The following is a 25,563-nucleotide window of genomic DNA, read 5'->3' as shown; positions in this document are numbered from 1 at the left end:
TTTATACCTTCAATCAGTGACACGGCTATGGGTACCTGCATGGCCACACAGTATGCCAACATTTTCATGGCTGACTTGGAACAACGCTTCCTCAACTCTCATCCCAAAGTGCCCCTCCTCTACCTACGCTACATTGATGACATTTTCATCATCTGGACCCACAGAAAAGAGTCCCTCGAAGAATTCTACTGAGATTTCAACAATTTTCACCACACCATCAACCTTAGCCTGGACCAGTCCACACAAGAAATCCACTTCCTGAACACTGCAGTGCAAATAAGTGATGGCCACATAAACACCACCTTGTGCCGAAAACCCACCGACCACTATACGTACCTTCATGCCTCCAGCTTCCACCCAGGACACACCACACAATCCTCTATCTACAGTCAAGCCCTAAGATACAACCGCATTTGCTCCAATCTCTTAGAGACAAACACTTACAGGATCTCTATCAAGCATTCTTAAAACTACAATACCCACTTAGAGAAATGAAGAAACAAATTGACAGAGCCAGATGGGTACCCAGAAGTCATCTACTATAGGACAGACCCAACAAGGAAAACAACAGAGCGCCACTGGCCATCACCTACAGCCCCAGTTAAAACTTCTCCAGCACATCATCAAGGATCTACAAGCTATCCTGGAAGACAATCCCTCACTTTCACAAACCCTGGGAGGCAGGCCAGTCCTCACTTAAAGACAGGCTCCCAACCTGAAGCAAATACTCACCAGCAACTGCACACCATACAATAGAAACACTAAACCAGGAACGTATCCTTGCAACAAACCCTGTTGCCAACTCTGCCCGCATATCTACTCAAGTGACACTATCACAGGTCCTAACCACATCAGCCACACCATCAGGAGCTCATTCATCTGCACATCTACTAATATGATATATGCCATCATGTGCCAGCAATGCCCCTCTGCCATGTACATTGGCCAAACCGGACTGTCTCTACACAAAAGAATAAATGGACACAAATCAGACATCAGGAATGGTAACATTCAAAAACCAGTAGGAGAGCACTTCAATCTCCCTGGACACTCAGTAACAGACTTGAAAGTTGCCATACTTCAACAAAAATCTTCAAAAACAAACTCCAGGGTGAAACTGCAGAGCTGGAACTCATATGCAAACTTGACACTATCAGACTAGGTCTGAATAGAGATCGGGAGTGGCTAGCCCACTACAAAAAATAATATTCCCTCTTTTGACATTCACATCTTTTCATCAACTGTTGTGAATGACCTCATCCACCCTGATTGTATTAACCTCGTTAACACTCGCACTCCTCACTGTAATGTAACTCACCCATCTTGCATGTGTATAGATACCTACCAAACTGAAGTTTCCACTTCATGCATCTGACGAAGTTGAGTTTCTGCCCACGAAAGCTTATGCCCAGATAAATTTGTTGGTATTTAAGGTGCCTCAGGACTCTTGTTGTTTTGCTAAAAATAGACTAACACGACTACCTCTCTGGAATTTACAGTATGGGTTCTACCAGTATAACTATTTCAGTTTAAAAAAAAATCACACTGCTAACTGAAATAACTACTGGTACTAAATCTGTATGTAGACCAGCCCTACCACCCTTTTGTTATAGGTACATTTCCACTCTATTCCTCATCTGTGCTTATCACTGTACTCAGCCAGACTTCACTAAAGCACTTAGAGAATTAATTAGGAAATACAACACCTTGCTTTGTGAGATAAGCTGAGTTTTGCCCATGCATGGGGAGGGGGCAAATATTGGGCCGGAATGGAAGAAGCTGGTGCACATTGTTCTCCCTCTGTGCCTCTGGAGAATCCCCCCACCAAAGATAACGCAGCCAGAGACAATACTGTCCAAGGGCTGCAAAGTGCCATTTAAAGTGGGCTGTGGGGCACAGATTTGCCCCAGAAGCACCTTGACCCTCCTCTTACCCTGTCAGCTGCACCACACATCCCAGCTGCAGCCTGACCCCCCCTTAGCCCATGAGCCCCTACATCCACCCCCTTAAAAATTGAGTGCGTGGTGATGCGACCTGGCACAAGGAGTCACAGCACAGCTCAGGTTTGGCCCAAACCAAAAAGAAGTCAGGCGACAGCCTGAGTAGCCACCCCCAGCTCTCAGCCTTTGCTATCTTCTCCAAAGAGCCCCCTGGTGTCCAAGAGGTAGCCCCAGGAACGGTAGTGCCTAGGATTGGCGGCCTACTGGATGCCAGAACTGCTGCAAACACACAAAGCCTCCATATGGATGTCCCTGGGATCCCACAGATCTCAGGGGAACTGCCAGTGTAGTGGGTGGACCCTGAGGCCAATTCTTTGAGAGTACAGCTCTGCAGCCCCTGACAGGAAGCTATGTGGGAAACTCATGATTGTGGAGGTTTCCCTTCTGCATTTCTTTCCATAGGAGTGGTTGATCTGAGCCAATATATTTTATTTTCAATTTCCATTCTAGTGAGAAGCAACTTGATGTAATCATTTGGTTCATATCCTGGGTCATATCACCAGACTTCAAAAGGATGCATAATTCATCATTTATTTTACAGACCTGACATTCCCCACCCCTTCAATACACAGTTTCACTCTGTTATAATGCCTTAAATATGTTTTACTTCAGTGAGTAATATTTACATAATCACCAACTGGCCTATTCATCCTTTAAAGAACCTAAGCAGCTGCAAATCCCACCATAATTTGAGATTTCCATTTACGTGCAATATGTTCTCAATGCATGAAAACTGAAAGAACTAAAAGTTACACTCAGTTTTTCAATGCTGAAACAAAATTGAGGTCAATATCAGGTCAATATCAGGCAAAAGTTCAAGCCAATTCTTTTTTATTCAGTAAGTTCATTCAGCTTCAGAAGTGGGGGCCTTAGAGAACCGCCTGGCTCAGGTAGGCAATAAACAGGTCAGAGAGGAATAGACTGGCTAGGCCAGAAGAGCAAACCAGACATGGAGAGGCCAGCTATGTCCCTGCATCCCAGTGCACAGATCCACACCTCACTTTTGCACACTTTTCCACAAAGAATCCATGGGCACTTTTGCACAAAGAATCCATCCACCAAATGGAACTTTCAGAGTTTCCTTCCCCTAGGACTTAATCCTACAAGATTTTCTATGGCAGGAGGTAAAACTCCCACCACTCCCTGGGTTTAGATGGAATATAATGTTTTAGCAGATTTTTCTTTAAATTCTTTGATTTGAGCTCCTAAAATGCCATAAGCCAATATAACTTAAGGTGCCATATAATATAATTTAAAATGCCTTAAGCCAATATAACTTATTTTGTACAATATAACTATTTTGATTTTTTTTTTTTTTTTTTAAATCACACAGCTGACTTAAATAATTATATTGGAACAGAAGGTGTGCCTAGACCAGGCCTAAGAGTTTTCAGAATACACTCTATGTAGTAAACTGATCATAATAAGGCTAACTGGATTACCAAGAATATTATGGGATGGTGCCATGCTCCTCCTCTCCCTTACTTCCTGTTTTAAATCAAGGAATTGAATATTAAAATAAAAACCCTGGGAAAAGGTAGGACTAAATCAGTGGAAACTTTTATAGTAAATTCATGATTTCCTGCATCTCAGGAAATTATTAAAATTATATTTCTCTCACTGGATATAAAGATGTAAATAAATAATCAACAACAGTGACTAGTGATTTTGGATGCCTCAATTTTTGGATGCCCAACCTGAGACAATCTCAGGAGACCTGGTTTTCCAAAAATACGAATTACCTGCCATCTGAAAATCCCAGTTTAAGGTGTCCAAAATTGGGCACCCACAATTACTTGCAAAAGTTAAGACAAAATCCTTCATCATAATCAGCAACTTTTTTGATCCTCAATTCAGTTAGCAGAAAATAATTTCCCAAAGATACAATATGTTACTGTCATGTCCACTATAGGTTTTATTATTTACAAAGATAAAAATATTAATATATGGGATACACAGTTAGAAACCCCATTCATATATATACAATGGAGAGTTGTATGGAGAAAAGCAATCTCTTCTTAAGTCCCAGAAAGCTACTATACATTTAGGTATCTATGCATTTGACTCTATTCAGAATATATATGATTTGACCTCCAATAAATGATGGAGTAATTGTGTTAATATTGGTATCTTCTTACATATTTGGTGGAGCTTTATAATAATCCAGCAAGTAACCTCTGTTATATAAAGAATTACTCAAATTCAACTCCCTTGAGACCTATTTTTCCTTTTAATTGGGAGTTTCAGTTGAAAAAAACGTAACAGGAGGACAATTATTTACGATGTCTCCTCCTGTATTAAAAGCTGCCAGAGGGTCTTTCTGTGAAGAAATCTCTGTGGTGATTCCATCCCATTGGGTAGATGGGGAATGCATTGATAATAGCTGTGGAACAATAATGAAGACTCTCCTCTACAAAATAAACCACCATAAATGAAGGGAGAAAGTCCAGGATTGAAGTGTATTTGAAATGTTTATACCCTTTTATTTCTGTGTTATTTTTCAGTATCTTTGGATTCCTTTGTATGGGGTCCAATTCTTACCAAACATGCCATGTTATATAAAGAGAGGGACCACAGATTGTATGTTTTGTATGTGACATTGATAGAGAGATATAACATAGAGAATGTTACCTACAAGGCACCTGACTGTAATAATTCTTTTACAAAATAGAAAAGATACTTTTGTCCAGTTTTCTTTTTGACTCCATTTGCTGTGGAGTCAAAACATGTAAACATTTTGAGACCTAGTTATTTTTCCATATTTGGAAAAAACAGAAAGCCTCTCCTCCTTTTTAAACCCCTGAGCCATTTTCTGCAGTGCAGTCACACCGTATACATAGGATGCTTGTGCTGACTTACACTAATATGGAATAGGAAGTATCTGTATGCAGAATGAAACAATGCACTTTTTCCAATTGTACAGGAACTGCAGGAATCAATAAAATTGTGCTGAAACCAGCAAATTTGTTTCATGTATTTGATTCACTGGTTACAGCTGAAAGACATGAGTAAATGCCACTTTCTTAGTAAAAAAGAAAGTGTTTCTCTAAAACATATTCATTGCATATTTTAGGGATTTGTTAAATGCTTCAGAAAGAATTTTATATATTTAATTAAAGGGCATCCACTTGCTACAGAACATGTTTGCTACATGAACTTTTAAAGACAGGATTTAAACAAAACCAGATTTGATTAGGTGAATAATTCTTTCATTCCCATATCTAATATTTCATTCAGAGCATTTATTTTCTGCATGCTAGAATCAGTTCTCTTTGTCCAGCAGCCATGCAGGTCTATGACAATAAAAATGATATTACCTGGAAATGAGGAAATCTGCCACATTCATTGGGGAAATCTGGGATTTTCATTTCTAGATCTCCACCTCCAAAATAGAAAACAGTGCTATGAAGATCACTACTAAAATATGCTGAAAGATAATACATTGAAATACAAGCTATCAGAACACATGCTGAAACAACTGCAGAATGCCTGTGATGTGAACTGTACAGTGGACTGTTAAAAACTCAACATTTGCCATGATCACCGTCCTGCATTTGTGTCTTTCCTAAGTACAGGATGGCACCCCGCCCCCATCGCTGTAGTACATGGAGTGGTGAATGTTGAAATGTTTATGACACATGACACCCCTTTGTAAGTGATATATGAAACAGATATGCCTTGCATGATTAATAACTGCTGATTCCTTCTGGCCCAGGTAAAATTAGAAAAGCTATTCACCTCTGTTTATCCCAAAATAGGATCCATCTAAGAAATAAAGACAATAAAAACATTCACATCACATGAGGCACTTTTTGTCTAAGGAACTACAGATCTGCTAAGGATGGGAGTTCCCCAAGAATAGAAACTATAGAAACTAAAATGGCTAAATGAGGGTATTTTTAATCACCTTGGCAAGTATCTCTCATAATTTGCATATGGACAAAACCTCTTTCTCCCTCCCAACCCAGCTAAAAAAGAACTCCAAATTACCAGGCAAGGGTCACACCTTGCTTTCCTATGCACAGTGTTTTCACCCCGAAGTATAAACTATACATTATGTTCCTGTAAATCAAATATACTGTGTGTAATCTTTCACCCTAAATTAGAATCTGCACATTTGTTTGCCTTCTGAGTCCGATCTACACACTTCTATATATGAAAAAATGTCTCTTGTTCTATTTTAAGTCCTAAATAAGCATTTTTCCTTATGTATGATAAAAGAATGTATGGAGTATATCTTCCAATTTTAAAAGATTCTAAGGATTTTTATTGGTTTTCATTGTAAATAATGGTTGCACTCTAGAAATAATAGGAATTGTCTGGCACAAGGAAGAAGAAATGTTAAAAGATATAAACTAGGGTATAACTTTCAGATATAAAAAAAATGGTTTAAAACAGGGAATCCCACTTGAGAGTAGGGGCAAATAATGAAATACAATCCTTGAAATGAATCAAACTTTAAAAGCCTCCAATAAGAAAAGGATTGAAGAAATTTGTTATACACCAATATCATCTACCAGTGGAAGCAGTAGTGAAAATGAAAGAACTGAAACTAATGGAAATAAGAGGGTGGCCCCCCTCCTACAAGCCCTGAAACTAAGGAATATAAACTGAAGTTAACATGTGTTCAGTAGAGTTCATTGACTGAACCCACCAAGAAGTTGAAGAATCCTAAGTGTGACTGATGCCAGGACCAACTCTGTGGAAAGGACTTTCCCCCATCCAAGGGTTAAGAGGACAAGAAGAAGTGGTGAGATTTAAGTTCAAAGATTGTATTTCCCCTTCTATTCTTTAATATAAATAATGGTAGGTTATCTTGCTGAGTCTACGCTCTCTAGGGAGACCTCAAATAATGAATTTTAGATTTTAACTCCTTTATAACTCCAAGAAAATTGGTCTACAAGAGATTGAAAATTATTTTAACCACTTGCTTTTAATATTCTATAATAAATATAATAAATAAATAATATATAATATATATAATATAATTATATAATACATATAATATATAATATAATAATAAACCTGTCCCTTTTGGACCAATCCATTCACACTGTACTAACCATACTCTTCTAAGTGCCTTGAAGACAAGTGTATCCTTGGAAGTGTGTTAAATGTGATAGATACTAAAGAATGGAGAAGTGATGATCATAAGCAAATGTAATAAGAAATCCTGATAATTTGTATTGTCCCCTGATATAATGGCTGAGTGTTAACTCTAACCTGTGATAAGACTGTAGTGCGTGTGCATGTATGTGGTAGACATCTGGAACAGTGAAAAGGGGTACTACTTTAAAAAAAACTAACCAAGTTACTGTTCCACTGATGACATGAAGCTGCCATTCATCAAAGTGGAGCGAAGCCAAGGAGCCCTGTTAGACTCCTCATTATGCTTGGATGACCAGGTAGCATCAATTTCTAAAAATGCCCTCTTTCACCTCCAGCTCACTAGTGTAAAGCAAGAAGGATTCTTTCTTAAGAATCAGGCAACACAGACAATACTGAAGAGATTTATTTGCAATATCAGGAAGTCTGAAAAATCAGCTTCAACTTTATGGGTGTTACAAAGATCACTTATATACAGTTTTTTATCACTTAAATAATTCATTTACATTTCTTTTATCTATTTACTTACAAATACAGACCTTGTTCTTCTCAGAAAGAACAGGGGTGATAAAGACAGAGACTGAACAGAATTTCTGACTATTCTTGGGGCGGGGTGGGGGGTGGGGGGGAATGGGAATGGGTGGAATCTTTACAGATAAGAGAATATACCACAGGGGTAGAGGGGTATGGAATGTCCTGTTCTCATGGAAAGGCAGCCTTGAGGTTTTGTTATGCATGCTTGTTAATTATTGTGGGTTTCGGTTGGGCTGAAAACAGTTCCCTCCTGTTTGACAAATTGAACCTATAAGTAAAATATAGTCAACACCTAAATACTTTGATATTTGTGATCTACCTTAGGATTATAGGGAAGAAGGGTTATGGAGGGGGGAAGAAAACGGGGAGTGGAGGCAAGAGTAAAAAGCATAGTGAAGTTATTAATTATGTGCTTAAAGTAAGAACACATTCACAAAGATGAACACAGGACAAAAAGAGAAACAGCAGCGGCAGCTATATGCAGGATAGTCCACCAGGTAATGAGGTTGTACGATGGGCCAGAAGTTGAATCTTCCAAGCGGGTTACAATCTGGGTGGAGAGTTGGACCTTCACACGGCCTTTAGCAGTGTTTTTATGAATGGTGGCAGACACAGAGGCAGCAGCAAGGACCACTTTAGCCAGCAACTCCTTTGCTACTTGGACAGGGATATTGTCCGGATATAGATTGCCATGCCACCAAGGAAGTGTTGTCATTCCAGTGAAGATACAACCAGGCAAATAAATGCCACCCAGAGTGAAGGAGTCTGTAGTCTGTAGACACATGGAGGAGTTGGCTGGACATTGTAGTGGGCCATAGTTGTAGAAGAAGAAGTATTCAAGGTCAGAGGGTAGGACAAAAGTAAATATAGTCAGCAGTTTCTGTACAACAATCCGAAGTTGTTATGAGCATGCCGCCACTGGGAGAAGGAAACATAAAGCCAGAAAGTCCTATCCGATAGGCAGTGTTGTTAGACCACACATGATAGATTTAAAATGAAGAGAGGAAGGAAAAACATGGGTGGGGATAACAAAAGGCTATGTAAGAAGAAAATCAGAAGAGGGGGTGGAAGAGGTTTCAGGGGGTGGGGGGAAGGCAACAATGAACTGAGCAGATATATTTGCCAAGTTTGCAAGGGCAGAGGAAGAGAGGGTGTGGGAGTGGGGGAAAACCAAGGCATATATCTAACATATCTTCTTTTAACATACTGAACAAATCATGAGCTAACATATCACAAGCACATCCCTTAAATTGGGATATAGTCATATTGATTATGATATCAGAGGATATTTTAATTGCTATATAGGATTTATCCATGGCTGCATTAATAGCAGTGAAAGAGTATAATAAGCCAGCATCAGTGTATTTTAGGGCCTGGGTAGTCTGGCTTTTAACCCAGGCATTGTAAGATTTATTTGCATTGGCATTAAGCGAGTTTATTATGGAATCTGAGTTTTCAAATATTCCCCCAATGTCACCTAGGATGCCTTGCTTTTGTCTTTTTACTGAGTGGGTGCGGACAGTATATTGGTGCACTAGTAACTTTAACTGTTCTTGTAGCCATTGTAAAGAATTAGGGTGGTCAAAACATACATTTTTTAATGGTACAGTAAACTTAGACAAATCATATTTAACTTTAACAGAAACCATAATTACATCATGTAGAAGTGTCTATTAAATCCCAAATGAATAATACCATTAGGAGTTTGGAGTGGCTGCCACTTGGAGATTTTTCTGTGGAATCGTTGCAGCCTTGTCTACAGCTGCATTTGCAAGAGAGAGGGGGGTCATTGTTTTTGGTGAGTGTCTTGATCTTAATCACAGCCATCTTAGAAGATAAGAATGTGCAATTGTAATGTGGGGGCTTAGAAGGGTGCACTCCCACTTGGACCATCGTGCTGAGGTGACCTTTGAGAAGCAGCCCCGTCCAAGATTTTGTGAACTGCATGAGGCATGAAAATTGTAAGGGGGAGCTTCAGAAACCAAATGTGAGGAACAGTAACGGCCCAGGAGGCTGCCTCTATGGCTTGAAGACAGTGGTTAAAAGCCAGCGCTACTGGATCAAGGCAGGTGGAATAGTAGGCCACAGGGTGGTGCCTGTCACCGTGATTTTGAGTAAGTATAGCGATAGCATGGCCATTCTGTACATGGGTCCAGAGCTTGAATGGTACTGACGGGAGGGGGAACCTCAGTGCTGGAGCCGAAAGGAGGGCTGTTTTAAGCTGCGTTAAGCAGTGGTCATGCTCTGCTGACCAAGAGATGGGGTCTGAGGAGGCTTGGGCCCCTTTAAGAAGGTCATTGAGGGGTTGTGCTAAGGTGTAAAATGATGGGATATATTGTTTATAAAAGTTAAGGAGGCCCATTAACTTATGTAATTTTTTAACTGTTGTCGGCCTGGGGCTGCAGCAATTGCGATCCGGCGATCTGAAGTGAGGGCTTTGGAGTCCTGGGAGACCATGTAACCCAGATATTGAACCGTAGGTAGAGCTATCTGAGCTTTTCGTGGGTTGGCCTTTAAGCCTGCATTGGCTAAGGCCTGGAGTAGCATCTGAAGGGCACGAAGGTGATCAAAGACAGTGGAGGAAGCAAGCAATAAATCATTAACATATTGCAAACAAGTAGAATTGGCAGAAGCCCAGTCTACCGAAGAGAGAGCTTTTGCCATAACCCGGTGAAAGAGGGTGGGAGAATTATGATGTCCATGGGGCAAACGAGTCCAGCTGAACTGGGTGGGGCCAAAGGTAAACGCAAACCAGCGTTGTGACTCTGGATGCATGGGGAGGCTCCAAAAGCCGTTTGCAATGTCTCAGATGCAGTAAGAATGATTAAGGCCCGAAAGGGTGACTGATGGGTCAGCTACAATGGGGGCAAGTTTATCTGCATATTGATTAATGGTGTGGTAGTCGATGGTAAGGTGCCAGGAGCCATCAGGTTTTTTAACTGGCCAGATAGGAGAGTTGGTGGGGGGGACAGGGAACAAGTATGCCTCATTGGTGTAAAGAATGAATAATGTCACCTACTACATTTAAGGCCTCAGGCTTGAGAGGTTATTGTTTGATAGGTGGGGGAAGTTGACCAGTAACCTGGATGGGTGGGCAGAGATGAGCAGGCACTAAGCCGCAAGATAACTTGTCCTCAGATGGAAGGAAACCTGGAACATAATTCTTGAAAAGGGTTAGCGGTATTCCAGATGAGAGTCACAAATTTAGCCTTGGCAATAGAAGAAAAAGACTTGTTGCTGCGAAGGGGAATAGTTCATATGTATCAGACAAGGATCTTTTCTTTTGCCTTAACAAGTGGGCTAGTACCTTAATATTCCCAGATATAACCCAATACATTTCATGTCACAGTGTTTAACTTGTTACCACATATTTTATATAGCTTTAAGGTTTCCCAACCCTATTTGGACTAAGTCCACATTAATATATATGTATTTGTTTACAGTGCTTATTGATTTTTTTTCCTGCTTAATATATATATATATACACAATGTTAGTAACAAGACAAACTGCACAAAACACAAAACAATTTTTCTTGCAATAATAAATTCATGGTATTGTTTTTTAGCTGTTTTGCTGGCACTCGCTTTTCTTGAAGTTCTGAAAGACAAAAATAACATTTTTACCCCCTTTTGGGGGTGGCAGATTATTGCTTAAAATACTTCTTTCTTGGATGGTTGAATTTTGAGCTTTTTGGTTTCAAGTAGTTTGTTTATCGCCTAGGTATGTCCATTATTTGCAGTTCCTTTGTGCTACTTTATCACCAAAAAAGGATCCAGAATCTTTCCCCATTCTTCTGGTTCTGGCTGCCTCTCCGACAGCCACAATTTTGGTCTTAGAAGATGCTGAACTTTATAAAACCTGGATGTACCCAAAGGGTTAAATGCTAACCAAACCAATTTATTTGAAACCTACAAAACAGGGTTTTTACAAACCAAGAGTATTGGTTTAGATTTTTAAAACCATACAGATTTACACAACATATTTGCACACACACAAATTTTTTTTTAAATTTTTTTCTTGCACTGCTCTAATTATTTTCACTCAGCTGTACACAAATTACATTCCCTTTTATGCATTTGGAGGCAGTTAAGTTCCAATGGAAACCTCCTTTTTCCAGCTAGTGATTTAAACTTAAATCATCCATATTCAAATTATTTTTAGTCAGGATTATTTACAGACCATTCCTTTGGGAAAAGGGCCCATTTTTCCTTCAGAATGGCTGCAAAGAAACCAAGAATCATTTGAATTCAATTCCCTCCAGCTTCTGTAGTGTTAATTTCTCACTCTTTTTCCTTTAATCATTTTTTAAGTTTCCAAAACAACATTTTTATTAGCCCAGATGTTGTTATTTTAAGTACTGTCCCAGGGATCTGAATCCACAGGTGCTGCACTTACTCCTCTCCTGGCTCCTGCCACAATGTCCCTCTGGGCTCACAACATGTTTTCTTAATTTTTTTTTCCTTGTTGCTCTGGGGTGGCTTCTGTAGTCAGTGATGCGTGTGCCTTCTACCCCTGAAATAATAATGTGTTGTTTAGTAATGGGGAGGTCAGTAAGAGAAACAGACGCTCCCATGTCCACAAGAATTGTGCATGGCCGGCCCCTTATCCATGCTTGCAAATGTGGTCTCGAGAGGTTTATATCTGCCTTCATAGCACTGACGGATAAGGGGGCTGCTGAATCCTAGTAGGTCATGGAGTTCAAAAGTCTAGCCATTTCTTTCCTGCTCAGGTGTGAGTAGGGGTTGGCAGTGGGCTGAGCTGCCAGCTGGGGTTGGTTACCTGTGTGGAGACAAAATTGCATAGTGGCGTCCGCAGCGCCACGAGCACCGCACCTCCCCCCCACGTGGATAAAGAAGCAGCCTGGGGAGGGTTGCCTCAGCGGCATGAACTGCACGACCCACATGTACTTACCACCTTATAAGGGGATGAAGGAACCTCGCCTTGCCGGTGCGTGGTCAGCGACTGCCTGGCAAAGTGCAAGCACCTGGTTGGCTGATAGCCAAGGCATGACCTTAAAAGGTCATGCAGCAAATAACAGCCAATGGGGCTTAGCCTCTGTTAGCCGCGGGAAACTATAAAAGTTTAAAATCAGGTAGCAGAGGCCAGAGAGGAATTGGATTTACCCGGCACTGCGCGAATCCCCTAGTCGTGTCGGTTCGGCAGGCTGACGCATTTTCCCCGGCCAGCTTCGCTGCGAACTGATCACTCGGAGCGGCTCTCTCCCGTCTCCAGGAATTAAAGCAAACGGCAAACTGAATTTGGCCAACATGGTATATTTTTACATGGTGTTTGTAAGTATAAAGTAACTATTTTTGTTGCGTCTGTGCTGTAACTCCTTCGGGGAACTCCAAAACCGGGCACCCTAGTGTCACAAGCTGGCAGCCATGCGTTCATCTGGAGAGATCACAAATGCAGAAGTCTTGGGTGGCGCACTTTGTCCTTTCGCGCATGGAGTTCCTTTTGCTATCATTGTTTATTATAGAATAAAGAGTTTATTGGTTAAGCAAAACTCGAGAATCATCACTGCCTCACTGACTTCCTATATCCCAAACCAAACCTATCTGAGAGTTTTACTCACCGTTCTATCAACCCAGGGCTGTCCGGATTGGACATTTAGTTGCCCAATGTCCAGTCCCTCCACAGATAAAACATGGCAAAGCGGGGGGAGGGGGGATAGGAGCGGGGCCAGGACCGGACTGAAAAGGCAGAGTACTGTGGGGGTTCAATTGGCCGTGGTCCTGTCCCTGACTAGGGATTTGGGCTTTAGATCCGGGAGATCCTTTAATAAGCCCTTCATTTCCCTGGTACTGAGAGGAGTATACTTATAAGTATGCCGAGCTGTTCTGTCATCTCCCTGTCCCGTCCATCACGTGGTTACTTGGAATGGGGCCAAGGGAGCGCTGGCATCAGGTTCTGGGTTAAATGGAGGAGGAGGAAGAGGCCAATTATCCTGAGTTCCCTCCGTGTCTGCCAACTTCCATTTAATTTCTTTTGGTTATTTTATTATTATTATCTGAACCAAAATCGTTGTAATCCTTCTGTTGCATGATAGCAGTAATACGATGTGCAGAGGAGTTACATTTCTTCATTTTAACCTTTAAAGCACTATTCTCTGTTTGGAGTTCATTTAATTTATGGTTCAGATCTGCCTTTTGGCTCTGCACTGATGTGAAAGCTAAGTTCCTCTAACTCCTTTACCTTTCTTGCATATTCACAGTAAAGTATCACCACTCCTTTCTCTAGCTTTCCTTTTGTCTGACCAGACTATCATAACAAACTGTCTTTCACACTTATACCAGTCCAGCCATCTTTTACCATAGATTTTTGAACCTTTGCATGTTTTTCTTTTAGAAATTCAACGATTTTTCCTCCCGTTGAGGACATCATTGAAGCAATTCGTACAACATTGTCACCCAGCTTCCTAAAACCCACTTAAATGGTGTTTCAGGGGAATTAACCAAGCACACCTTGTACTCAGCACTTACTAAAGCACACTCTGGTGCTCAGTACTTGGCAATGCAGTCTTCACCGAAGTGATCCCTGCACTCTGAAAACGTTGCCAAAACTACAACCCCAAAACACAATCCCTCTTCAGTCCTCTTGTCTATGTGCCTTATGCCTGGTTCGTTTTATTAAAAAAAGGGTGCAAAGGGGTATCTCAGAGATTCCCAGACCAAGGTGCGCACCAGAGGTGGTAAGTATAAAATGTACTCACCTCTGTGCTTGGTTGTGGGAAACACTCCGAGGATCCCAGTTGCACCCTGCTCGCTGCGCCAAATTGTAAAGCAAGAAGGATTCTTTCTTAAGAATCAGGCAACACAGACAATACTGAAGAGGTTTATTTATGATATCGGGAAGTCTGAAAAATCAGCTTCAACTTTATGGTGTTACAAAGATCACTTATGTACAGTTTTTTTTATCACTTAAAAGAAATGTAAATGAATTATTTATCTATTTACTTACAAATACAGACCTTGTTCTTCTCAGAAAGAACAGGGGTGATAAAGACAGAGACTGAACAGAATTTTTGACTATCTTTGGGGGCGGGGATGGGTGGAATCTTTACAGATAAGAGAATATACCACAAGGGGAGGGGGTATGGAATGTGCTGTTCTCATGGAAAGACAGCCTTGAAGTTTTGTTATGCATGCTTGTTAATTATTGTGGGTTTTGGTTGGGCTGAAAACGGCTTCAAGTCTAACACTAGGAAATATCATTCCTTCCTCCCAGACAAGGACCTGCCCACAACAATTCATTCAATCTTACTCAGACTGATTACTGTAATTCACTATCTAAAGCAAAATATGAAGATGATGCACTGGTTCAACCTGGTACAGAGTGTGGTTGCCCACTTTCTCTATGGTCTCTAGGCTGCGGTGAGCATAACACATCAGTGCTCAAGTCCCTCCGCTGGATCCCAATCAGTTTCAGGTGCCAGTTTAAGACCTTAGTCCTATACCTCAAAGCAATTAATAGATCAGCCCCAGCTTCATTAAAGAACAAATTTAAGTTTCTGAACTTCTGAGACAGCTACACTTCTCTGGGATGATTCAGATCACAAAGGCCAGGACAAAGTCTATGAGAGCTGGGAAAAAAGCATTCTCAGCTGAGGCGATCTGGCTATGGAATAAATTGCCAGAAAAAGCCAGGTGAATCCAGAGACTGACTATTTTTAGGCAACATTTCAAAACCTTCACTGCTAGAGTGGTGTAAAACAGGCTTAGTGTAAATGAGAATCAGACCTAGTATATTTATATATTACCCTTCATTCAGAAACATCCCAAAGCCCTTTACAGTTTAGTATCAGTTCACCCCCAAAATGCAGTCACCTGTGAGATGGAAAGTGGCAGCTATTTTGTACTAGTAATACTACTGGGTTTTTTCAGGAAGGAAACCTCACTAGTTGAAACTTCATGGACAATTTTAGAAAGGTTGAATCAACTTTAGGTGGACAGGATATAATTATCTACATTGGGATATATCCAGGGTATTGTGGTTAAATGCTCCTTGCTACAGTCGCCTTGCCCCGATAACTCAATGGTATGAACATCGAGGGCTAGCAATCTATGGGCCAATCCTGTGAGGTGTTAGGTATTGAGCACTGGCCTTGAAGGCACTCAGTATCATCCAGGATCAGCCCTATAATGCAGTCTAAAACTTTGAGACACTGACAACAGTACCCTGGTGCTACAGTCTTTCCAGTTTCTTGAGACCAAGAGTTTAGCTATATGCCAGGATCTATGATTCAAATATGTTACTATCTGCACAGCTAAGTGGGTTGGAACAGTTTGTCCATAAAATGCAGATTGTTGCTTGGCTAATATGCTTTATGAGATGTTCTGAGTGGATACACCCTTACAATTGATGTATTTTCAAAACACTGGCTATTCTTCACAAAAAAAACTAGGATTCTTAGCGATCCTAGCCTTAGGAGCTTGCAGTCATGCAGGAGTCTGTGAGAGAAACTCACAGTGACTGACTCTGACCCTTTTATCTCACTGTGACAGGGGTGGTCCATCCCCTTTAAGAGTAGTAGGGGCTAAGGGTCAGCCACCCCTGTTCTGTGGCATGGCACTTTCAAGTTTTGAGAGTTTGGATGTACATGAGTTGTAGGAAGGGGCAGAGGCACATCCTGGAAGAGAGGAAGTGGTCCCAGGGGAATAATTAGTGCTTAGGGGAAACCATGATACTGTTGCTTTACAGGCCTGGGACCAGGAGCCTTTTAGTGCAGGGCGGGGGCAGTGCTCCTCTCTCTACCAGCCAGCTGAGACAAATCCTGGGGTGGAGGGCAGCATATGTGCTGCCTTCTCCCTTATAACAGAGAGACACTAGCAGCAGGAGGAAGACTGGTGTCTTGCTAAGTGGGCAGGTGAAAGGAATAAATTAAAAGGGGCCAGCAGGGGTGCAGCTGGTCTGAATTATAACCCAGCTGCAGGCATCAGGAAAGTGACTCTTTTGAACTATTACCCAGCTCCAGGAGGAAGGTTGTGGACTCCTGATCTAAGGAGAATAAGATTGTTAGTTTGAATTATAGCACTGGATGGAGGTTGGCGACTCCTGAACTCAGAAGAGGATATCTGTTGGCCTTAGCCCAGGACCAGAAGAAGGGATGACTTCAGGGGCTAATGAGGAGAATTTTTTATACTCTGTAAAGAGTTAATGAGACACCCTCCCACCACCCCAAAGAGAGTATCTTGTTCTCAGTATGTGGGTCTAAGTAAATGATTGTAAACATCAAGTGGGGGCTGAGGACCGTGTACCTGCATGGCCACGAAGGGGTGTGCTCAGGTGTGTTACCCTCCAATGCACCCATGCTCCACTGGAAATACCAGAGGAGAGAGCACAGCTGGCTTTTCCTCAACTCAGATTCTTAACTCTACAAAGCTATTCCCTATGTTCTCTTGAGGATAAGATTGTCCAAACCCCTCACTGGCTACTCTGGCAGACTTTAAATTCCTCACCTGGCATATAGTTTTATGAGGAAGTCTGCCGCTGTCTTATCCATGATCTTGAGGAAAGTAACATCATAGCCAGTCTCCTCCCTACATCCAGGAACTCTACAAAGAATTTTGATCTCAAGCCCTTGGCAGGGACCCGTCATTAAGGGAGTCCTTGTCCTTCTGTCTGCAAGCTACAAACTCAGTGCCCCACAATAGATTGAGACTGAGATAACGCAAGACTTCTTGAGAGCATTATCTTCTTGGTCAAAGGTCTGTGGAGGTAGTGCTGAAACCCCTTCACAATTGTGGAGCCAAACATCCCATCCAAAGCCTATATCCAGCCTTTTATCTTTATCTGAGATCAGAAATCAAATTAGATGTAAAATTTAATTTCTCATTTTAGATACACTTAAAGAAAAAGTCACAAAAGCATTTCATATTGCACCAGACCCCTATTCTTACAAAATGTAGCATTTTTGATGGTCATGAATGGTTAGGACCTTGGTTTTATGTCTCATGTGAAAAAGGGCACTTCCCAAAGCAGAGTGATCAGGAGCTGAACACTTTACCTTTCTTGTTGCCTTTCACGCCTTAGCCAGCACTATTTCCTTATGCATTCCTGGGTGATTGGCTCCTTTCAATATCCTCTCTCTTCTGTTTCCAATGTAATTTTTCTGTGTTTCAATTATTTCAAGTCACCCTCCCTTCAGCAAAATTTTTAAAAAATATTTCCTTATATTTTTACTTTGTACTGTATACTTCCTTGTGTTATTCTTAGCCTTTGGGCTTCCAGTATTGTGTCTTATAAACTTTCCCTTCCTGCCCATCTCCTTTTCTAGCAAGCACTGTAGCCCATACAGTGTATTAAATCAAGGCATAAAACGTTGCACAGCCATCGAGATGTTAATATGCACAGAATAAGTAAGTCATGAAAACGTGAGTATTCATGCAGCCTCTGATTTTCACAGCTTGATAGCAGAGTTCTTTTAAACACTTTTAATATTTTAATTTTAAAGAATATTTCTAACTAAAAGCAAAATAAAACAAAAACGATACCAATCTGACTTAAAGAAAATTAAAACCAAAATTCTGGAGCTAAAACTTGCAGGACCAATAATTTCCAAGCTGAAATAATATTTTGAGTGGCATATAAACCCATGAAAGCAGTTTATAATGGATAGATGCAATAGCACCACTATCATATATTCACACACACAGACAGAGTAGTATATTTAATATAGTGTGAAGTCTGGGTCTGATTCTCCTTTCATACAAAATAATTTTATGCCACTGTAACTCAGTTGATATAAATGGATTTACTCTGGATTTAGGCCAGCAGATGTAGGACAATCAGGTCCTATTGACCAGGTCCTCCAATGCACCCATGCTCCACTGGAAACACCAGAGGAGACAGTACAGCTGGCTTTTCCTCAACTCTTTCCCCCCCTGCCCCTATGATGAGGGCAGCTTGGGCCCACTTTGTACCATCCCCAAAAACAAGTTAAAGCAGCCTGAGGGCTTCCCTAACTTGTGCTATTCCACAGGCCCAGGATAGCTAGAGCGCAGCGTGTTCTGGACATGCCCTCTCCCACTCATGGCAAACCCAAGAACATCCTATAATCCAGAGGGGTTAAAAAGTACATGGTGTGTAGAGCTTGGTCATCAGCCCTACCCCATCCAGAGATTCTCCTGTGCAAGGAGAGTCCCTACTTCTATTTAGTCATCTTTCTACATCCCAGCTTCATGGGAATAGTACAAAGGGCATGGAGCGGGTGCTGAGGGACTGGCCCAAAATGTTTAGATACACCATGGATACATTAACAATGTGAATCTGCAAAAGAACTAATGATCTCTAGCTAATGGCCTATGAGAGCACTGTGTGTAGTTTCACTCTTGGCCAACCGTTTTAGATGGCTCTCTTCCAGTATTTTTCACAATTTAATGATTTATCGTACTTCGTGCTGAACTCTTGCAAAGGGTTGTCTGAGGGAGATAAGACTATTTAAACAAACTCATTAGGAGGGGGTACATGCTCTTCTTCAGTTACTAGTTTGAAAAAAAGTGAGCGTTCTGTGGCACCTTAAAGACTAACAAATTTATTTGGGCACAAGCTTTCATGGGCAGAAACCCACTTCATCAGATGCGTTTCTGCCCACAAAAGCTTGTGCCCAAATAAATGTGTTTGTCTTTAAGGTGCCACAAAACTCTCGCTGTTTTGCTAAAAACAGACTAACACGGCTACCCCTCTAGTTTGAAAAAGTGGCCAGTTTGCTCTCAGCAGCCTGCTACAGTTGTAACCAATACTAAAACAGCAAAACTAATGGCTGAGATAACCCAGTGTGTTCAATGACTTTAGAGCAGTCCCACCTCTGCCTCTAGGATCACACACAACAGTATGTTCTCCAGCCAGCTCTGGCTTCGCCACAACCTCTACAAAGGTACATCCTCTTCCGCCTTTTCTCATTTTAGAAAGATCTGGAGTCTTCAATCAGGGCCAAATCCTAATCTCTGCACACACACTGAGTACATGCACTATGTGCATTTGGGACAGTGGAAGATGGGCAGGTTTTGATGCAAGAAGGTTGGGGCTTGGTTCAGCAGAGCTGTTCTACAACTGCTAATAGAACCCAGGCAGTTCTGGCTTCTGCAGTTGAGGCATCCCTTCCTCCTCAGCTGGAGATGTGAATGGACGATTCAGTTTAAAAAAGGGGTGTGATTTCAGTCTTGGGCTGAAGGGCCCAAGACTTTTTTACAGGACTCCTAAAAAGATCAACAAATTCAGGAGAAACACTGAGCCTGTAGCCAGTTTGACCAAACTGGATGTGCAGGCAACCTATGTTTATAGTCTGAAATGCAGGATAAAATGTCATTGATGCAGGTCCCTTTGCTCTGTTTTGAGGTAGGTATACAGTAACCCATTTCAGCCACGTTGTGTCTACAATACTAGTTCTTTAAGTACCTCTTCTGTAAAATTTAATAAGAATCTTTGCTTTCTGCCTTACTCTTTGCACTCAAATCCTTATTTAGCCACTTCTTGAACAAAGAATTGCTGATCTTGCAACTTTGAGCTAGCTGAAGCCTAGCATGTACAATGAATATCCGTGTTTCTCCATACCAAGTCTTCTGACTTGAAATTCTTAAAAACTTATTCCAAAAGGGTCAGCTGCAGATATTTTAGTTTATTTACTGTAAGTTAACAAAAGGAAACAAAAAAGTTCTCCTTTGGGCTGACACCAAGCATGCAAAATTCCAACCAGGAAGGAGAGTTTTTCAAAAAGTGATGATGTGACAAGAGAAGACTGTAATGAAACACCTGGTTTAGCTGTGCCAGGCATTATCGGGCACTCACTGTAATGATGTACTGTTCTCGAGATTATGGGTAAATAATTTTTTTTTAAAAAGAAACCAAACTTGGCTGCTGCTTCCCGCTGAAATATTCAAAGCCATTAGAGTACATGATAATCACTTGCCAATTTCCTATTTTAAATCAAGGGTCAGTTTCCAACTTTCATATTTTAAATCAAGGGCCAGATTCTGAAACTACAAGAAGTGGTGCCCAAAACAGGCACACAAACAGTATATGGTGAAAAGCAGCATTAGTGTGTATCCCGTATTCTGGCCAGCAGTAGCCCCCACAGAGCCCAGTCTCTTCCCACCACACACACAGCAATAATCTATGCCTGGACACAGGCACAGATTGTTGCTTAGTCCAAAGACATTCCCTTAAGGCCCTCACCTGAAGGCCCCCGAGAACTAAGACTCCTGTTGCAGAAGGTCTGCAGAGTGGCTTTTCTGCAATGCAGACTGATCTCAATGTTACCAGTGTAACTGAGAGCAGAATTTGGCTCCATGTGCTTTGGAATAGGAAGCCAGTTTCCCCCATGTTGTGCTGCCACTCAGCAAAAGCTTTTGGGTGGCACCTAGTGGCTTTGGCCCTTTCACTGTAAAAGCACAGAGTCAGAGGTGACACGTGTGAGGGGTGGGGCGGAATGTGGGGGTCATATGCCCTCCCCCCAGATTTATGCCTTCCATTGAGCACAGAGGTTTTCAAGCTGTGGGGCGTGCCCCCTGGGATTGGAAGCTGGATGAGCCTCCTGGCCCCTGGTTCTCCGTACAGTGAGAGTTGGGGTGCTGGCTGACTGCCCTGCCTGTTCCCTGAGTGAGGCCACCTCTGCACGGCTAGGCACTCCCCAGGCAGGGTGGGCAGCCCTGGTCCAAGCTGCACCTGATGTGCTCTTCCCTCTCCTGAAGGAGCCTGGTGCCACTTGGTGCCGCCCCCCATCCATGAAGCCTGCCCAGCTGCCATGAGATGCTCCCCGAGATGCTCGCTTGCCACTGCCCTGGCAATCCTGGCTCTGCTGCTGCTCCTCCGCCCAAGGTAGGTATGGGGGCGAGGTATGGGGGCAGTTACATGCCCCCAGAAGCTTTAAATTGTGCCCTCCCACCATCAAGTTACTCATTGTCTCTGCACGGCGTGTCTGTAAGAGTAAACTTCTTTCTTAACCCTTATTGAATTCAATTATTAATGCATGTTGCTAATTGTGTGTTGGGGTTTTATCCCACACTCTCACAGCCATTAAAGTGTACTACAATTTAATTCCCTTTAATTTTTATAAAATTGCGATTCTTATCATCGTCCAGCTCACGTCTGCTGGGTAGCGTGTGTATAGGAGAGTGCTTGGAACCTCTTGTTTTTGTATGCTCTGCACCAAGACTAGTCACAATTGCAATGTCTGACCCAGGGGAGCACAGGGACTGTTCCCTACAGGAGCTCTAGATCACCCCAAAGGGGTTTAGGAGGCAGAGCCATGGCCCCACTGAACATGAAAGCGGTTCAACCTACACAACCATTCTGTGCCCCAGGGGTTTCAAGGAAGAATCATGTCCCCTTAAGGCTCTTACTCAATTCAGAGCTTCAAAGGGAGGCCATATAACCTCGAATTTTAAAAGTGATGAGTGGGTTTCAGCACACCAAGATCAACAGCAACAAGGGACAAAGAGCTGTGAGAAAGGCATGTATGGTACTGTTTCTGCATGCACAAAAGATCACCTTGGTACATACAAACAAGCATTATGCATGCAGTGAACTGTTCTATGGGTGTGGGTATTACAGGTGGAGTTTAGGAGGGTCCTTTGATATTTTAGGCCCAGATCATGAAAGATATTTAGGCATCTAACTCCCAGTGATTTAAATGAGAGTTAGATACCTAAATACTTTTGAGGATCTATGCTTTAGTCTATAATATTTTGGATCAGGACACACAACACTAAACATTTTGCAAGTAATGGGTACTTCTCTTTTTGAAAATGTATAGTATTTACATAATGATTTATCAAAATGTGCATGTTGTAAGGTTTCTGGCTCACGTACAAAACAGAGCAAACAACCTTACCTTGAGAAATGTCTTATTTTTAATTCTTTAAACTCCCTGAAAGAGACCCTAATGGTAAATAAATATAACAAAGTACCTAGAAACTATCATGATAAAGGATGTTGTCTCTGCCCTTTCTCTCTAGTCCCAGTGTGCATTTTGGCCATTGATTTATAATATTTGCAGAGATCTAAGGTTTTGGCCTTGTTGTTGTTTCTCATCCCCCCACCTGAACATATTTACCATAGAATGCTGACTGGTAAAAGTTTTACCCCTCTTTTTCTCCATCCCTGATAACAACTGCTAGGCAAGTCCCATTTCATGCAATAGAATCAGTTAGGAATGGAAGCTGCAAATGAAGTGGAAACTTAAGGAATTTCAGGCAAGGAAGGAAGGAAGGAAATAATGGAAGCCTGGAGTAATGGAAGCCATCGGAGCTTGAGGATATGAATAGAATACTGCAGAGGAAATGAGGAGCAGGATCAGTTGAGGAACCTCTGAACCAAGTGGGAATGGGAGTAGCACTGGCAATGGGATATATTAAGGAATTGTGAGGGAAGGAAACGGAATGGGAAGTGAACAACTGGATCTGGTGACATGATACCTCAGGTACAACTTGTTTTTTGTAAAGCCTATTCGCCAACTCTGCGGGAGAAGGGAGACATTGCAAATACAATAATTGAGTGAAGATTTGGTTCTCTGTACTGGTGGGGCTCTCATTTTGTTTTCCTTATCACTAATTATTGATGGGACCACTATACTGTGCATAGACATCTAATATGTTGAACAGATTCCCCCATTGACTTCTCTCTTGTTGCTCCTACGACCCGACTGTAATTTCCATGTTCTCCCCAATATTTAGCACTCTGTTAAGGTCATCTTTTTTATGCTTACCTGTGGACTTTTGTCACTTGCCTCCTTTGATCTTAGGTTAAAGCACTCCTCACTAGGTTGGTGAGTCGGTATGTGAAGACGCTCTTCCCTTTCTTCGTGAGGTGGACCCCGTCTCTTCTCAGTTGTCCTCCTTCCCAGAACAGCATCCCATGGTTGAGGAAGCCCACCTGTCGACATTGTATGCATAGCCATGCATTCATCCCCAGGATGTACAGGTTGTAATAATGTTATTTATTTACATTTATATAAAACATTAAACATCTCTGTGCCTTTGCCAGTATTTAAAAAAATACAATGAAATTAAAACACATATCAAATGCAGCAGCCTTCTCAAAACCAGGATGGGGAAAAGAGACATCCAAACCACTGATCCCAGCCCTTTTGCATCCTAAACTGCCCAAAAGCATAGGAATAGAGACGACTTTCATAGTGTGCCCTGAAAGTCAATGGATACGGGACTATTTCATATCAAGGGGCAGGAACAGAAACCAAAGCACAGGAGTCCAGGTCCTCAAAGGTATTTAGACGACTAACTCCTCCTGATTTCAATGGGAGATAAATGCCTAACTATCTTCAAGAATCTGGGTCTGGGGTCCTAGTGGAGAGGATGGAGAAAAATGTCTGCTTCTTGCACAGTGCTAGTGGTTGAAAGCAACCTCTTGTCATTCAGGAGGACACATTCTTCCAAGAACTAAACTTAGTTCTGAGCGGTCTCCTGAACTTGAATATGAGAGGTAGCGACAAGTCAGATTCTCTTGAAATGTTGGTGCTTCTCAGCCTTGCAATGTAAATGACAGTGTGGGTATGGATACCAGGATTCATGGACACTTGTAAGTTTTGGTTCAAAGCATCTAGTTTCAACCACATGCTTCCACACCATGAGGCAGTTTTTTTCAGTTCTTTTCCATTTTCAGCATCAACTCAGGGGGACCCTTTGCTAAAAACTGTTTCATAAGTGTATCCATTTCCTATGTACATTTGCTCTGAGTTGCAGAAAAAAAGTTAAATTTGAAATTAACGCTTATATTTAGGTTTTGTACATAAACGAACAAAAATAAGTATCTAGTAAACACTGAAATGTTTTAACTGGGTGAAGACCCTGAGGTCTCTACTCAATATTTACTCAATCCTTATTCAGGCGAAGTCTGAGTAAAAACCTGAGATGGATCTTGTCGTCAGAAAAGAGGTTTTGGACTTTGTTTGGCTAGTTGTCTCGTAGAGGTATGTGCATGAATGGCTGGTGATGGATGGGTGGGTGGAGGGACCAGGGGGCTAAAAGTTCTACTGCCTTGTTTGCAGCCCAAACATCATATCATTGTACTGACATAATATGAGAGAATCAGAAAGTTTCACCAGCTAAAACAGACCAGTTTAGTTCTTTTTTTATATTTAATTTTCATTTTTGCCACTGGAATAATGGAATCACTAAATGCAATGTCATTCTTGTAATGATGACAACTCCCCATCCCTTCCACCTATAAAAATGTTCAGTGTTACAATGAAAACATGGCAGGGAGCTAATTAGAAATAGTAAGAGTAAGAGCGCTTGGCCATTAGAGCATTTTCAATTTCTAGCAGCATCCCAGGTGACGTTGTAGAAAGGCATAACTGAAAAGAAACAGAGAGACTAATTGGAACAATTAACTGAAACAACACACAGTTAATTTCAATTATGGCAATCCTGATGACTCTCCTATCCCTTGATGTGGCGGATGTTGCTTGGAGATTCTAGCCCTGTGGAATGCTTCAGATAGATCAGATAGATCTTCATAGTGCCCTGATTCAGCACTTATTATTATTATTTATTATTATTATTCATTATTTTATTACCATGGTGTCATAGTGCCGAGGAGCCCTAATGATAATCATGGACCAGCACCCCATTGTGCTAGGTGCTATACAAACACAGAACAAAAAGATAGTCATTGCCCCAAAGACTTTATAATCTAGGTAAATTTAGGCATATACATGACTTTAATCACTTGAGTAATCTCATCCCTGTTCAACAAAGGTAAAAGTTAAGTCTGTGCTTAAGTGCTTTGCTGAATCAGGCCTAAATGAAGGAGATGTGAGCACCAGGTACCTCTCTAAATATGAAGTCACTTACTGATTATGCAACTGTCTCAGGCACTCACCAAATCCTGGCAATATCCCACAAAGCCTGTTTGGTGCAGACAGCAATATGTACTTTTATTTTGTATGAGCTGTATCCAGTG

At 41.6% G+C, this 25,563-nt stretch overlaps 2 long non-coding RNA genes across 4 annotated transcripts in view; both read right to left on the bottom strand.

Moving 5' to 3' along the window:
* The window catches only part of LOC137166993 (uncharacterized), a 42,619-nt gene extending 37,060 nt beyond the window's left edge, over positions 1-5,559 (bottom strand). For both annotated transcript variants that reach the window (XR_010923912.1, XR_010923913.1), the window contains exon 1: positions 5,318-5,559. This is a non-coding gene — a long non-coding RNA (uncharacterized lncRNA). The remainder of the gene's footprint in view (positions 1-5,317) is intronic.
* A 6,107-nt stretch (positions 5,560-11,666) lies between these two features.
* LOC137166992 (uncharacterized) overlaps positions 11,667-25,563 on the bottom strand; it is a 39,258-nt gene continuing 25,361 nt past the window's right edge. For both annotated transcript variants that reach the window (XR_010923910.1, XR_010923911.1), the window contains exons 3-4: positions 23,348-24,955; positions 11,667-12,153 (exon numbers count right to left, since the gene is read on the bottom strand). This is a non-coding gene — a long non-coding RNA (uncharacterized lncRNA). The remainder of the gene's footprint in view (positions 12,154-23,347; positions 24,956-25,563) is intronic.

The sequence above is a fragment of the Emydura macquarii genome, unplaced genomic scaffold, assembly GCF_026122565.2.
Source record: "Emydura macquarii macquarii isolate MOO-44397 ecotype Brisbane River unplaced genomic scaffold, CSIRO-AGI_Emac_v2 contig_2897, whole genome shotgun sequence".
In the NCBI taxonomy this organism is placed as follows: domain Eukaryota; kingdom Metazoa; phylum Chordata; order Testudines; family Chelidae; genus Emydura; species Emydura macquarii.
Note: the sequence above shows the minus strand (reverse complement) of the source record. Positions and strands in the feature narration are given on the sequence as shown.